Source organism: Mastomys coucha, unplaced genomic scaffold (assembly GCF_008632895.1).
Source record: "Mastomys coucha isolate ucsf_1 unplaced genomic scaffold, UCSF_Mcou_1 pScaffold7, whole genome shotgun sequence".
In the NCBI taxonomy this organism is placed as follows: Eukaryota; Metazoa; Chordata; class Mammalia; order Rodentia; family Muridae; genus Mastomys; species Mastomys coucha.
This window is the reverse complement of record NW_022196913.1, coordinates 35,801,989-35,812,202: the sequence shown is the minus strand read 5'-3', so window position 1 is coordinate 35,812,202 and position 10,214 is coordinate 35,801,989.

Below are 10,214 nucleotides of genomic sequence, written 5' to 3'. Positions count from 1 at the left end.
TGCTCAGATTCTGCCTCTGTCCCCCACACCAAGGAATCTATTTCCAGGGGGAGCCCTCCAGGCTAAGTCAGATCTTCTGGTTGCCTCGGGGTGTTCTGGCCTGCGTCATGACTTTGTAAAGTTGGCCTCTGCTCACTGAGAGCTTCCAGCCTACTAACCTCAACCTCTACTGTAGGAGCAAAGGCTAGAGCCTTGTCTTAGGCAGGGTTCCTACGGCTGTGATGGAACACTATGATCAAAAACAACTGGGAGGGGTGGGTGTTTGGCTTGCATAGCCAGTCATAATCCACTGAAGGAAGCCAATGCAAGAAGGCAAACTGGGCAGATGACAACTGGAGGCAGGAGCTGTTGGCAGAGCCTGCTTTTTTATAGAGCCCAGGACCACCTGCCCAGGGTGACACTGCCCATAATGGACTGGGCCCTTCCACATCAATCACTAATTAAGAAGACGTTCTATAGGCTGGTCTACAGACACTCTTATGGGAGACATTTTCTCCATTGTGGTTCCCTTCTCTCGGAAGACTATAGTTTGTGTTAAGTTGACATAAAGATTGCCATCCCAAGTCTGGATGTGCTTTGCTGCCACTCATGTGGGGAGCTGATGGCACAGCTGGAGGGGACCTGTAGAAGCTAACACTCTCGGGAGAAAGCATAGGAATCCTGGAAGCAAGTGTTTGCTGCTGTCCACTCTACTCCTATGGGCTAAGGGTAGCACAGTTCACTGTTATACAGACTATAAGTTGGGCCTATGACACTAACACCATGACACAAACCCAATATACTGTAGAACTGCCAGGGTGACTATGGGTGTGTGGCGTGCGTGTCTTTCTAAAGTAGCTTCCTGTAAGCATAATGTTTTTGTGCACTGCTTGAAGATTCAAATACTGATTTCTATCTCCTATATCTGGTTGCTATCCTTATTCAGAGAATCTCCTGTCCCAATCTTTTATAAACACCAGTTCCCCAATTGTTCCCTGAAGTGTCAATTCAGAGAGCCTAATAGCCAATGACTGAGCAGGGAAGAGAATAGGGCGGGACTTCCTGCCAGGCAGGTTGAGAGAGGGTAGAAGTAGGGGATTTAGCCATGGGGAGAGAGTCCAGAAGACACCATTAGAAAGATATCTGGAAAGCCATAAAATGCAACTATTTTGACTGGGGGTTAGCCAGATTAAGTTTAGAGTAAAATAGAGTGATACTATTCAGTTGTTGTGCCTTTAAAGAATGTTAAATAAATATAATGGTTCAGTCTCAATTATTTGGGAGTTAGCTGGGTAAGAGGAAAACTACAAACTGTTATTAAAAAGCCACTAACAGCTTCCACAGTCTGCACATGGCGACTACCATCCAGTTCATCTTCACAAGCTGCCTGACTCAGATGTGCAGCGATTCAAGTTGGTGTTTCAGAAACCACAGTTGTGAATTGTAGCGTTCAAGTTGGCTTATGTAGGAAATGAGTTAATGAGATCTACCTTATCAGACATTTTACGCACTGACCCAGGGTGTAGCACATGGCTAGTTGTGAGAGCCTGGTACTTAGGGCATCTCTTTTATGATAGCCACAATGCTACAGGAGTATTGGGAGAGCTGGTGGGGGAAGACTCACTCCTCACGAAGTTCATGGAGTTTCCCAGGTTCAGAAAATAGAACATCATTGCCCCATGTCCTTCTCCTTTAGAGCTAAGGTGTTCAATGCTGCAGACAGCCTGGCCCCTTCCAGCGCTGTGTGGAAAGGAACTCTAGCTCTTTCCCCCAAAAGAGTGCATCCTAGGGGGTCCAGAAAGCCACTGCTTGTATTAGAGAGCTTTTACCTCTAAGGAAATAGAATCTATCATGCAGACACTGACGGTTCAAGGGAAGAGATGAAGAGTGGGTCATTCCCTCATCCATGTTCTTCTTCAGGTTTGTTTAAGCAGAAACAAGCATAGAGCAATACAGCCACATGGAGATTACACATACCTCTGACTTGCGGCAGACCTGATTTCTAATGGTTATGGGTTGAACCGAGTTCATCTCCCCCACACACTTCCAAAAATAATAGTAGTAAGCTGCAGTCTTTGATGACTAATTTACCTGTCAATTTGACTGGATTTGAGAGACTCCTATGAAGTACTGTTGTATGTATCTGTGAGAACATTCTAGAGATGGCTGGCATGGGAGCCAGGGAACTGAACATTCTCTCACAGTGTGGGCAGCACCTTCCTGTACTTAGTGGCCCAGTGAACAAGTGTAGAAGGGGAAGCTTGCAGGTGCATGTTCTGGACTTCAAGTAGGAGCTCCCTGAGCCCCACTCTCATCAATAGTGGATAGCAAGCTTTAGGCTCTGGAGCCTTTAAGAATGGGCTCCCATACCAACTCTTCCATTGGGTTTCAGGCCTTCAGCCTCCAACTGAGCATGCATCATAGGTCTTTCTCTTTATTTTTTTTTTTCAAAAAAAATTGTAAATTTTTGTGTGTGTGCATGTGCATGTGTGTGTGTGTGTGCACATGCATGTGGGTTGTGGGTACCCTTGGGGGCCAGGAGAGGACAGCAGATCTCTGGAGTTACCAGCAGTTGTAAACAGGCTGATTATGGGTACTGAGAACTGAACTCTGGCTCTCTGTAAGAGCAGCAAGCGCTTTTGGTCACTTAGCTATTTCTAGCCCCCACGGGTCCCTCTTACTTCAAGAGGTTTAGCTTTTAGGGTTCAGCAGCAACTGTTTTCCCTAGTTCTTCAATGTCCACCCATTGCAGCACTACCCAGCCTTTGTTTGGGTAAGCCCCTTTCCCGTGGTTCTGTTCTTCTGAAGAACCCTAACAGAGGGCAAAGCACCAGTGATCTCATGTGGAGACTACATCTCTACTGAGGCAGTCCATGTAGAATGAAGTCCTTCAGGCAGGCTCCAATCTAATCCGATCGGTCTCTTGCAAAATGGGAACATTTAGACATAGAAGGAGCATGCAGATCCCAAAGTCCTGGGATGGCCCAGGGAGAAGATGTCCTCCCTACTCCTTCAGCCCTGAGATGAAATGACCCTGCTGAACTTGGCTCAGGACTTGTCTCCAGAAAGTTCCTGTCTTTATTTTATTTTGAAGGGAGAAAGGGCTTCATTCATTCATTTACTTATTTACTTATTGGCACACAGTTTTAAAGGATTCAGTCCATCGTGTGTGGGAACAGGACAAGAACCAGAGGAAATGTATATCTGTAGGTCTTCCTGTGCGTGTACACGTGTGGATGTGGCTCTGTATGTGCATAAATGTTCTAATGTGTCTGCATGTCTTTGTGCAAGTGTATCTGTGTATGCACACTGTCCAGGCATGGGTGCCTATGTGTGGTTATGACTCTGAATGTGCGCAAGTGCCTAGCTATGTCTATGCCTCTTTGTGCAAGTATATATGGTTGTTTATACACAATCATATCTACAAATGTCCAGGTATGTGTGTATGTTTGTATGTATCTGTGTGAGTATATGCATGGACATGTTCCTGTGTGTTTGTCCATAAGTGTCCAGATATGTGTGTGAGTGTGTATCTCTATATGTACACATGTCCAGGTATGTCTATAAGAGTGTATGTAGATGCATCTTTGTGTATACACAAGTGTCTGTGTGTCTTTCTGTGTGTTTATGTCTGCATCTGAGTTTATGTATGGGTGTGCTTGTATGCGTATGAGCATCCAGGTGTGTGTATATTTGTGTGTGAGTGTGTGCATGTGTGCCTGCATGGGTCCATGTTCTCTTAGTGGTAACTTTGGCATGCCTTGGTCTGACACACCTTCCTGGTTGGCTTTGTTGTCCTCTGGTTCCTAGGGCAGACATGGTATATTTTAGCAAACTGAAGTTGTAGACTTTACATCTGTTATACACTTTAGGATCTCTATGGTCTTCATAGCATTTGGCAGATTGACATCTGGCAGGTCCAGGAGAAGGTGCGACCAGGTCATCTAGCCTATTAACCAACTATCTTATGTCCTGAATACAAATTAGTGTATCTTCTTGATCGCACAAGGCCTTTCTAAAGTCTTAGTACTGTATTAAGGACTGTCCCAGCTAGCCCAGCTAGTGAACTAAGATGGTCCTTCCTTCTCTGCACAATTTACCCCAAAGCAACAACAACCAAAAACTCTTTGAGCTGCTGGAGCCGCGTGCCTAGCCGCTGGGAGCAGCTGTGAAGAAGCGAGTCTTGGCCTTTGTGGCACTTACTGCCATGGGTTGAGTGTCAGTGGGTATCTGACTGGCGAAGATCTTGGTGGGCAGGATAAGATACACATGTATGCATGGCAATCTCATGACCAGAAGACTTCCTGAGACTCTTAGAAGATTAGGTTTCCTCATCTGTCAATGGCCCTCCTTGACCTTCAGGGACTTAGAAAAATATCAACAAGATCTTGAACACCCCAAGGAAGTTTCTAAGAAAAAAAATCAGAGGCAGATCCCCACCAGATACGATGACCAAAAGGGATAAGAGGCCCCTCAGGCTGCCACAGCTATGGGTACCACCTTACTACTTCAGTTTCTTGAAGCTTACACAGCCTGCCAGCTATCCGTGAGCACAGATGTGTCATGAGGATGCTGCCATCCCCAAGGGTGAGTGTCTGCTAGTGTCTCTGGAATCTGAGTAGCTCAAGTAGCTCCCGCTTCAACCCTATGGAGCCATTCTGTTCTTGGAGCCCTGCTCCGCTTGCCTGTGTCTGGAGGAGCAGCTGTGGGGATTGACCATCGCTGGGTTCTGTGGCTCAGCTGGCCCATCCACACTGCCTCCTGATGAGCTCAGCATGCTTGGTGCTGCATGGAACTACTTAGAATAGCAGGAGGGAACAGAATGGCACCTAATGGCCAGCTGAGGGGTGGGGAGGGAGAGAGCTCAACTGTTCTTCACTGTACATTCTGGCCAGACTTGGCCCACTTGTTTTAAATGGTAGGACTTTATAAAAGGAGAGAAGTCCAGGACATTAGCTCTCAATTGCCCCTCAGAACTCAGCTGTTGTCGCACAAACATTTACAGCAAGAGACAAGGTTATCCAGTCCTGGATGGAAAGGATCTATAACATGCATCTATCACACAAGGCCTGTAGAGGATCTTTCTTAGTTGGCTTGCTGTGGCCTTGGAGCACTCTGAACTCCAAAGAAAATTTCAGATCTTTCATTGTCTCCCTCCTACCCCCCCCCCCCGACTAGTGATTTTGCAGTCTATGTGATGTGGCCCTCCTTGGTCCTCATGCCTACATCTGCAGCATTCTCCTTTGCTAAGATTGTATTTCACAAGGTCAGGTAAAACGCATTTCTTTTCTGATAATGCATATATTTCCTTCCATGCTAAATAAGCTGGTTCCTTTCTGAATCAATCCCCACGATGCACAGTAATCAGGGAGCCCTGAATCTGCTAAGTTTTTTTTTTTTTCAAGCAAACATACTACTCTGCCTTATGCCATGCAGTGTTGTGTCCCTGATAGCCCAGCCTCCCCAGAAAACAGACCTCCACTTCCTAAAGGGAGTGTCCTTACATGTCTAGAACTTGCTGCAGCTGTTCAGAGAATCTGAGCATGCCCAGATAGAAAACACCCTCCTCAGAATCCAGGCCCAAGGCCACAGGAACAACTGTGCTAGCCTTTCAGGCAGAGGGTTGGTGCTGGAGACCAGACATAGCAGTGGCCTCAAGAGACAAGAGGCTGGACTCCAGGCTGCTGGAGATACATTCCCAGTTCCTCTTGAACTTGCTTCTTCCTCACCACCCCTCTCTCTTTCTCCTCCCCTCCCCTCCCCTTCTGTCTTCTCTCTCCTCTCCTCTCCAGCTCTTCCTCTTCTCTCCCCCCTTCTCTATTCTCTCTCCCTTCCTTTCTCTTCCTCACTCTTTCTGTTGTCTGACTTGCCTTCCCTCCTTTCTAATTTAGTTCTCCCTTTCTCTTTATTTTTTCTCCACCTCTCCTTCCCTTCTTTTTCTGGCCTCCTTCCCTCCTCTCTCTCTTCCTACTTCCTTCTCCCCTCACCCACTCATGTTCTTGCCTGACCCCTTCGTATTCAGGGGTCATCACTGCCTCTCCTCAGAGCGTAGCCTGCCTTGCCTTGCTCTATTCCACACCCAGAAGATCCTTGTACAGAAAACAGAGGGGTTTCTTTTCTGAGCCACCTTCTTCGTTTGTTTGGAGAGCACCAACATGGTGCTCTGTGTTAAGTACTACGGTTTGCTGTCCCAAGGCAGGGGGACTTGAGTGATGACACTTGACTGCTTTTGCAACATTTGCTAGACTAAAATTACTACTCTTATATATTTGAATAGAAATAACAAGATCTTACTTATTTATTTTTGGTATAGGTTTCAAAACTTGACCTTGTGTTATCTAGTAATCAGTGATACATCTGAGGTAGAAAAACTATTTTTAAAATGCCCAACAGCCCCAAAGGAAAGGAACTCCACAGGAATATCAACAGAATCAATTAACCTGGACCCTTGGGGCTCTCAGAGATTCAACCACCCTCAAAAGAACGTCTGTGTCCTAGACCTAGGTCATCACACATATGTAGCAGATATGCAGCTTAGTCTTCATGTGGGTCCCAAACAACTAGAGGGGATGGGGCTATCCCAGAGCTATTGCCTGTCTGTGGGATGTGTTCTTCAAGTTGGGCTGGCTGCCTTGTCTGGCCTCAGTGGGAGAAGCACCTAGTTTCACTAGATGGGGGGATACTCAGGGGGACCCCAACCACTCAGAGGGGAAGTGGGGGTGGGGATGACCAGGAGGGGGACAGTGAGAGGGATGTAAAGTGAAAAAGTACTACTACTACTACTACTACTACTAATAATAATAATAATAATAATAATAATAAACCAAAACCCAACAGCTTTTTAGACCTATGGTCACTCATTAACAGGTTAGCCTTAACATAGACTAGGAAAACCTATTTATAAATTTATATAAAAAATTTACTCTGTGCTTCTGGAACCATGGTCTTCAGAGTGTGGTCCTTGGTCATCTTCACCATCTTTGAGAGCTTATTAGAAGTACCAACTTGGGCTGGTGAGATGGCTCAGCGGGTAAGAGCACTGACTGCTCTTTGGAAGGTCCTGAGTTCAGATTCCAGCAACCACATGGTGGCTCACAACCACCCGTAATGAGATCTGACGCCCTCTTTTGGTGTGTCTGGAGACAGCTACAGTGTACTTACATGTAATAATAAATAAATCTTTAAGAAAAAAAAGAAGAAGTACCAACTCTTGAGTTCTCCTGGGACCCACTGAACCCCAGTAGCCCCTTGTTAACAAAACCTTCCTGGTCATTCTGGAGTACCGTAGTGTCTGAGAGCCACTGCTCAGAAAGAAGCCCATCAACCACCCTGCCTGTGTCTGCCGTGTCAGATGAAAAAGCTTTCCTAGACCTGTCTGGAAATGCACGGAGTGAGCCAGACCTCTCAACCATGTGACCTAAGGGAGATATGTAAATAGGATCAAGATCTTCATGCTATAATTAGCATCTGGAATGGCCCCTCCAGGCCCACATACATGTACTGTCTGTGGTGTTAGTAGACGTGTAGAGCCTTTAAGGTGGTGGGGCCTAGGTGAGAGATTTCCAGATCATTCGGGGCCTTAACTAGGCAGGTGTAGGGCAGCATTCTCTTCTTCTCTAATTCCCCAGATCTGAGGGGAACCATTTGCTCTACTATACATTTCCATCATGATGTGCTGTACCATTCAGGCCTAAAAATCCTCCTGCTCCCCCTCTGCTCTTTGTGAGCCGCTCATCTCTGGTATTTGCTGTACTGATGGAAACACACTGTTCTCTCCCCCAACCCCCAGCACGGGGAAACAGAAAGGATTAAGTAGGTAACCGTGTAGGGCTTACTAAGACAACCACTGCCCAGCCCTGGCATGAGCCATGAGCCTGCTCACCTGTTGCCTTCCTTCTTAGTTTACATAGTTCTAAGTAAAAGCAGACACAAAAAGGCCAGTCATTCTTTTGCAGAATTCTTCGGCTATCCTTTTGCATATCATTTTATTCTACCAGTGAGCAGAAGTTCTGAAGGCCAGAAGTACACTTGAAATATGTGGGTTGGTAAACACTGGGTGTCTGGGCAAGTAAGTACTTAGCTTGTGGGTTTGGTCCCCACGGTCTAGAAATAGCTAAGTGATTCGGAAGCCCCCTCCCCATTGAATGACTTAATTATCCTCACTTCTAAAAGTATGGTAGCACTGATTTTAGAATGTCTTACCAATATTTCAGAAACATTTAAAAATAAGAGTTACACTTTCTTAATTTGCAGTCAAAACACCAAAATGACCATAAAAATAAAAATAAATTATAAAAGAAAAGAAAAAATAGACTGTTAACATGTCTGAGTGCATGTCTTGGGTGGAGAGGCAGGTAAGAGAGAAGCAACTGTGACCCAGAAGGGAACAGTGACTTTAGTTTGAGAACTTTAGAAGCATAAAGGTGTCAAGATCTTTGCAGATAGTAAACAAGGTCATGAGGGCTAGCGAGTCTTCATCAGCTTTCAGGATGAAGTCGTAGATGGAAATAATGAATTAGAGAAAATTCAAAGTGTTTCCTAAAAGCAGAAAGCGTAATTCCCGACAGAGCTGCCCCTAAATGTTTGTACTGATTAGCACCAACTTCTTAGTGCTTTTTAAGCCCAGGTCCTCATGCACCTGTCTCCTGCTCCACCAGGGGGCGCGCTGGTCCTCCGGATGCGGTTGGCCAGATCGGCCTGGAGTTTGAGGTCCCGTCATTCTCTGTATAAACAAGTTACGTTCAAGTGTTTAGGATATAAATTACGACCATGCCGGCTGCCTTGGAAGGAATGTAAACACAGCACTGTGGTCGGAGCAAACTCTGAGACTGACTTCATAATTTATAGCAGGCCCCCCTGAGTAACTCAGAATAAAAGACAAAAAGGATGGGGGGGGGAGGAGAAAAAACTATGTAAATGCAAATCTGATAATGCAGAAACAAAAGTGTTTAATTCCATACTTTAAAAAAAAATACAGAAGAGAGGCCTAAGGGTTAGGAATACAGCTAAGAGTTTTGAAACTAGATGTTTTATTCAGGAGAACACCTCAGAGTCAAGATTCATTGAAATAGGGGGAAAAAATACTCCTCCCCTGAGTTACCAATACGTGCCTAGTGGTGGACTGGAAGGCAAGAGAGTTTCACAAAACCAAAACCAAAAATCCATCCCTGAGTAGAGAAGAAAATTACTGCAACATGATTAAAAGTGAACACTGCTCGGCTCCCAGAGCAATGGGTGTTCTGGGTGGGAATAAATCCTCCGCCTCGCGGGACTATTTTCCCATTTTAATCCTGTATCCTACCAGTTCTGTGGGTAGCATTGAGGGTTGAAAAACCTGGCAAGAAAGGAAGCAGAAGCTGTGTAATCCCCTGGGAGCCCCATGTGTGTGTGTGTGTGTGTGTGTGTGTGTGTGTGTGTGTGTGTGTGTGTGTGTGTTGGGGGCAACTTAAATCCCCTTTGATCTTATCAACCTTCAGCCTGGATGGGTGCTCGAGGCTCTGGGTGGCTCTTTACTCTGCCCTAGCACCTGGTACTGATGTGAGAGGGGAAGGAGGAAAAGGGCAGAACTCTTGGGCACCGGAAAGGAAACAGAGGGCACCGAACTGAGCTTCCTCACTCAAACCCCTTGGCTTTCAGTATCTTGCCTGTTTTTGTCGTTTTTTCTTTTTTATTCCTTTGGTGTTTTGTTTTTAAGTTCCATTCACCTTCTGGTTTTTGTTTGGCTAGAAAAAAAGGGAGAGTGAACTAGAGAAAGAAATAACATAAGTGCCCTGTCCACTGAGAAAGAGCCACCATCAGGACTGGTCTGGCTTACTCAAAACAGAGACCTCACATCATGTCAACCTGGGGGTGGGCAGCCTACAGCTGCAAGTTTGCCTGGAGGGGATGGCCACGACGGGGTGCCTGCAGAGGACAGGGTGCCTGCAGAGGAAAGGGTCCTAGAACAACTACTTGTTATACACATTTTATTGAAAAAAAAAAAACTTACATCAAAATATCTTGGCAAACTGTAAAAGTTATACATAAGTGCAAATATACCCTCCTTTTACAATACAAGCGAAGTGTGAGTATACGAAGATCATAAAAATACTTTAAAAATACGGTGGTAGAAAAACAACCTTGTAAAAAAATGTACTGTCACAATACTGAGAGCCCCTTTCTTAAACTAGACTATAGGTTCTTCATTTCTTCACAATGTTCTTTGGCACCTGTATCCAAAGGGAGTGTTGGGGGTT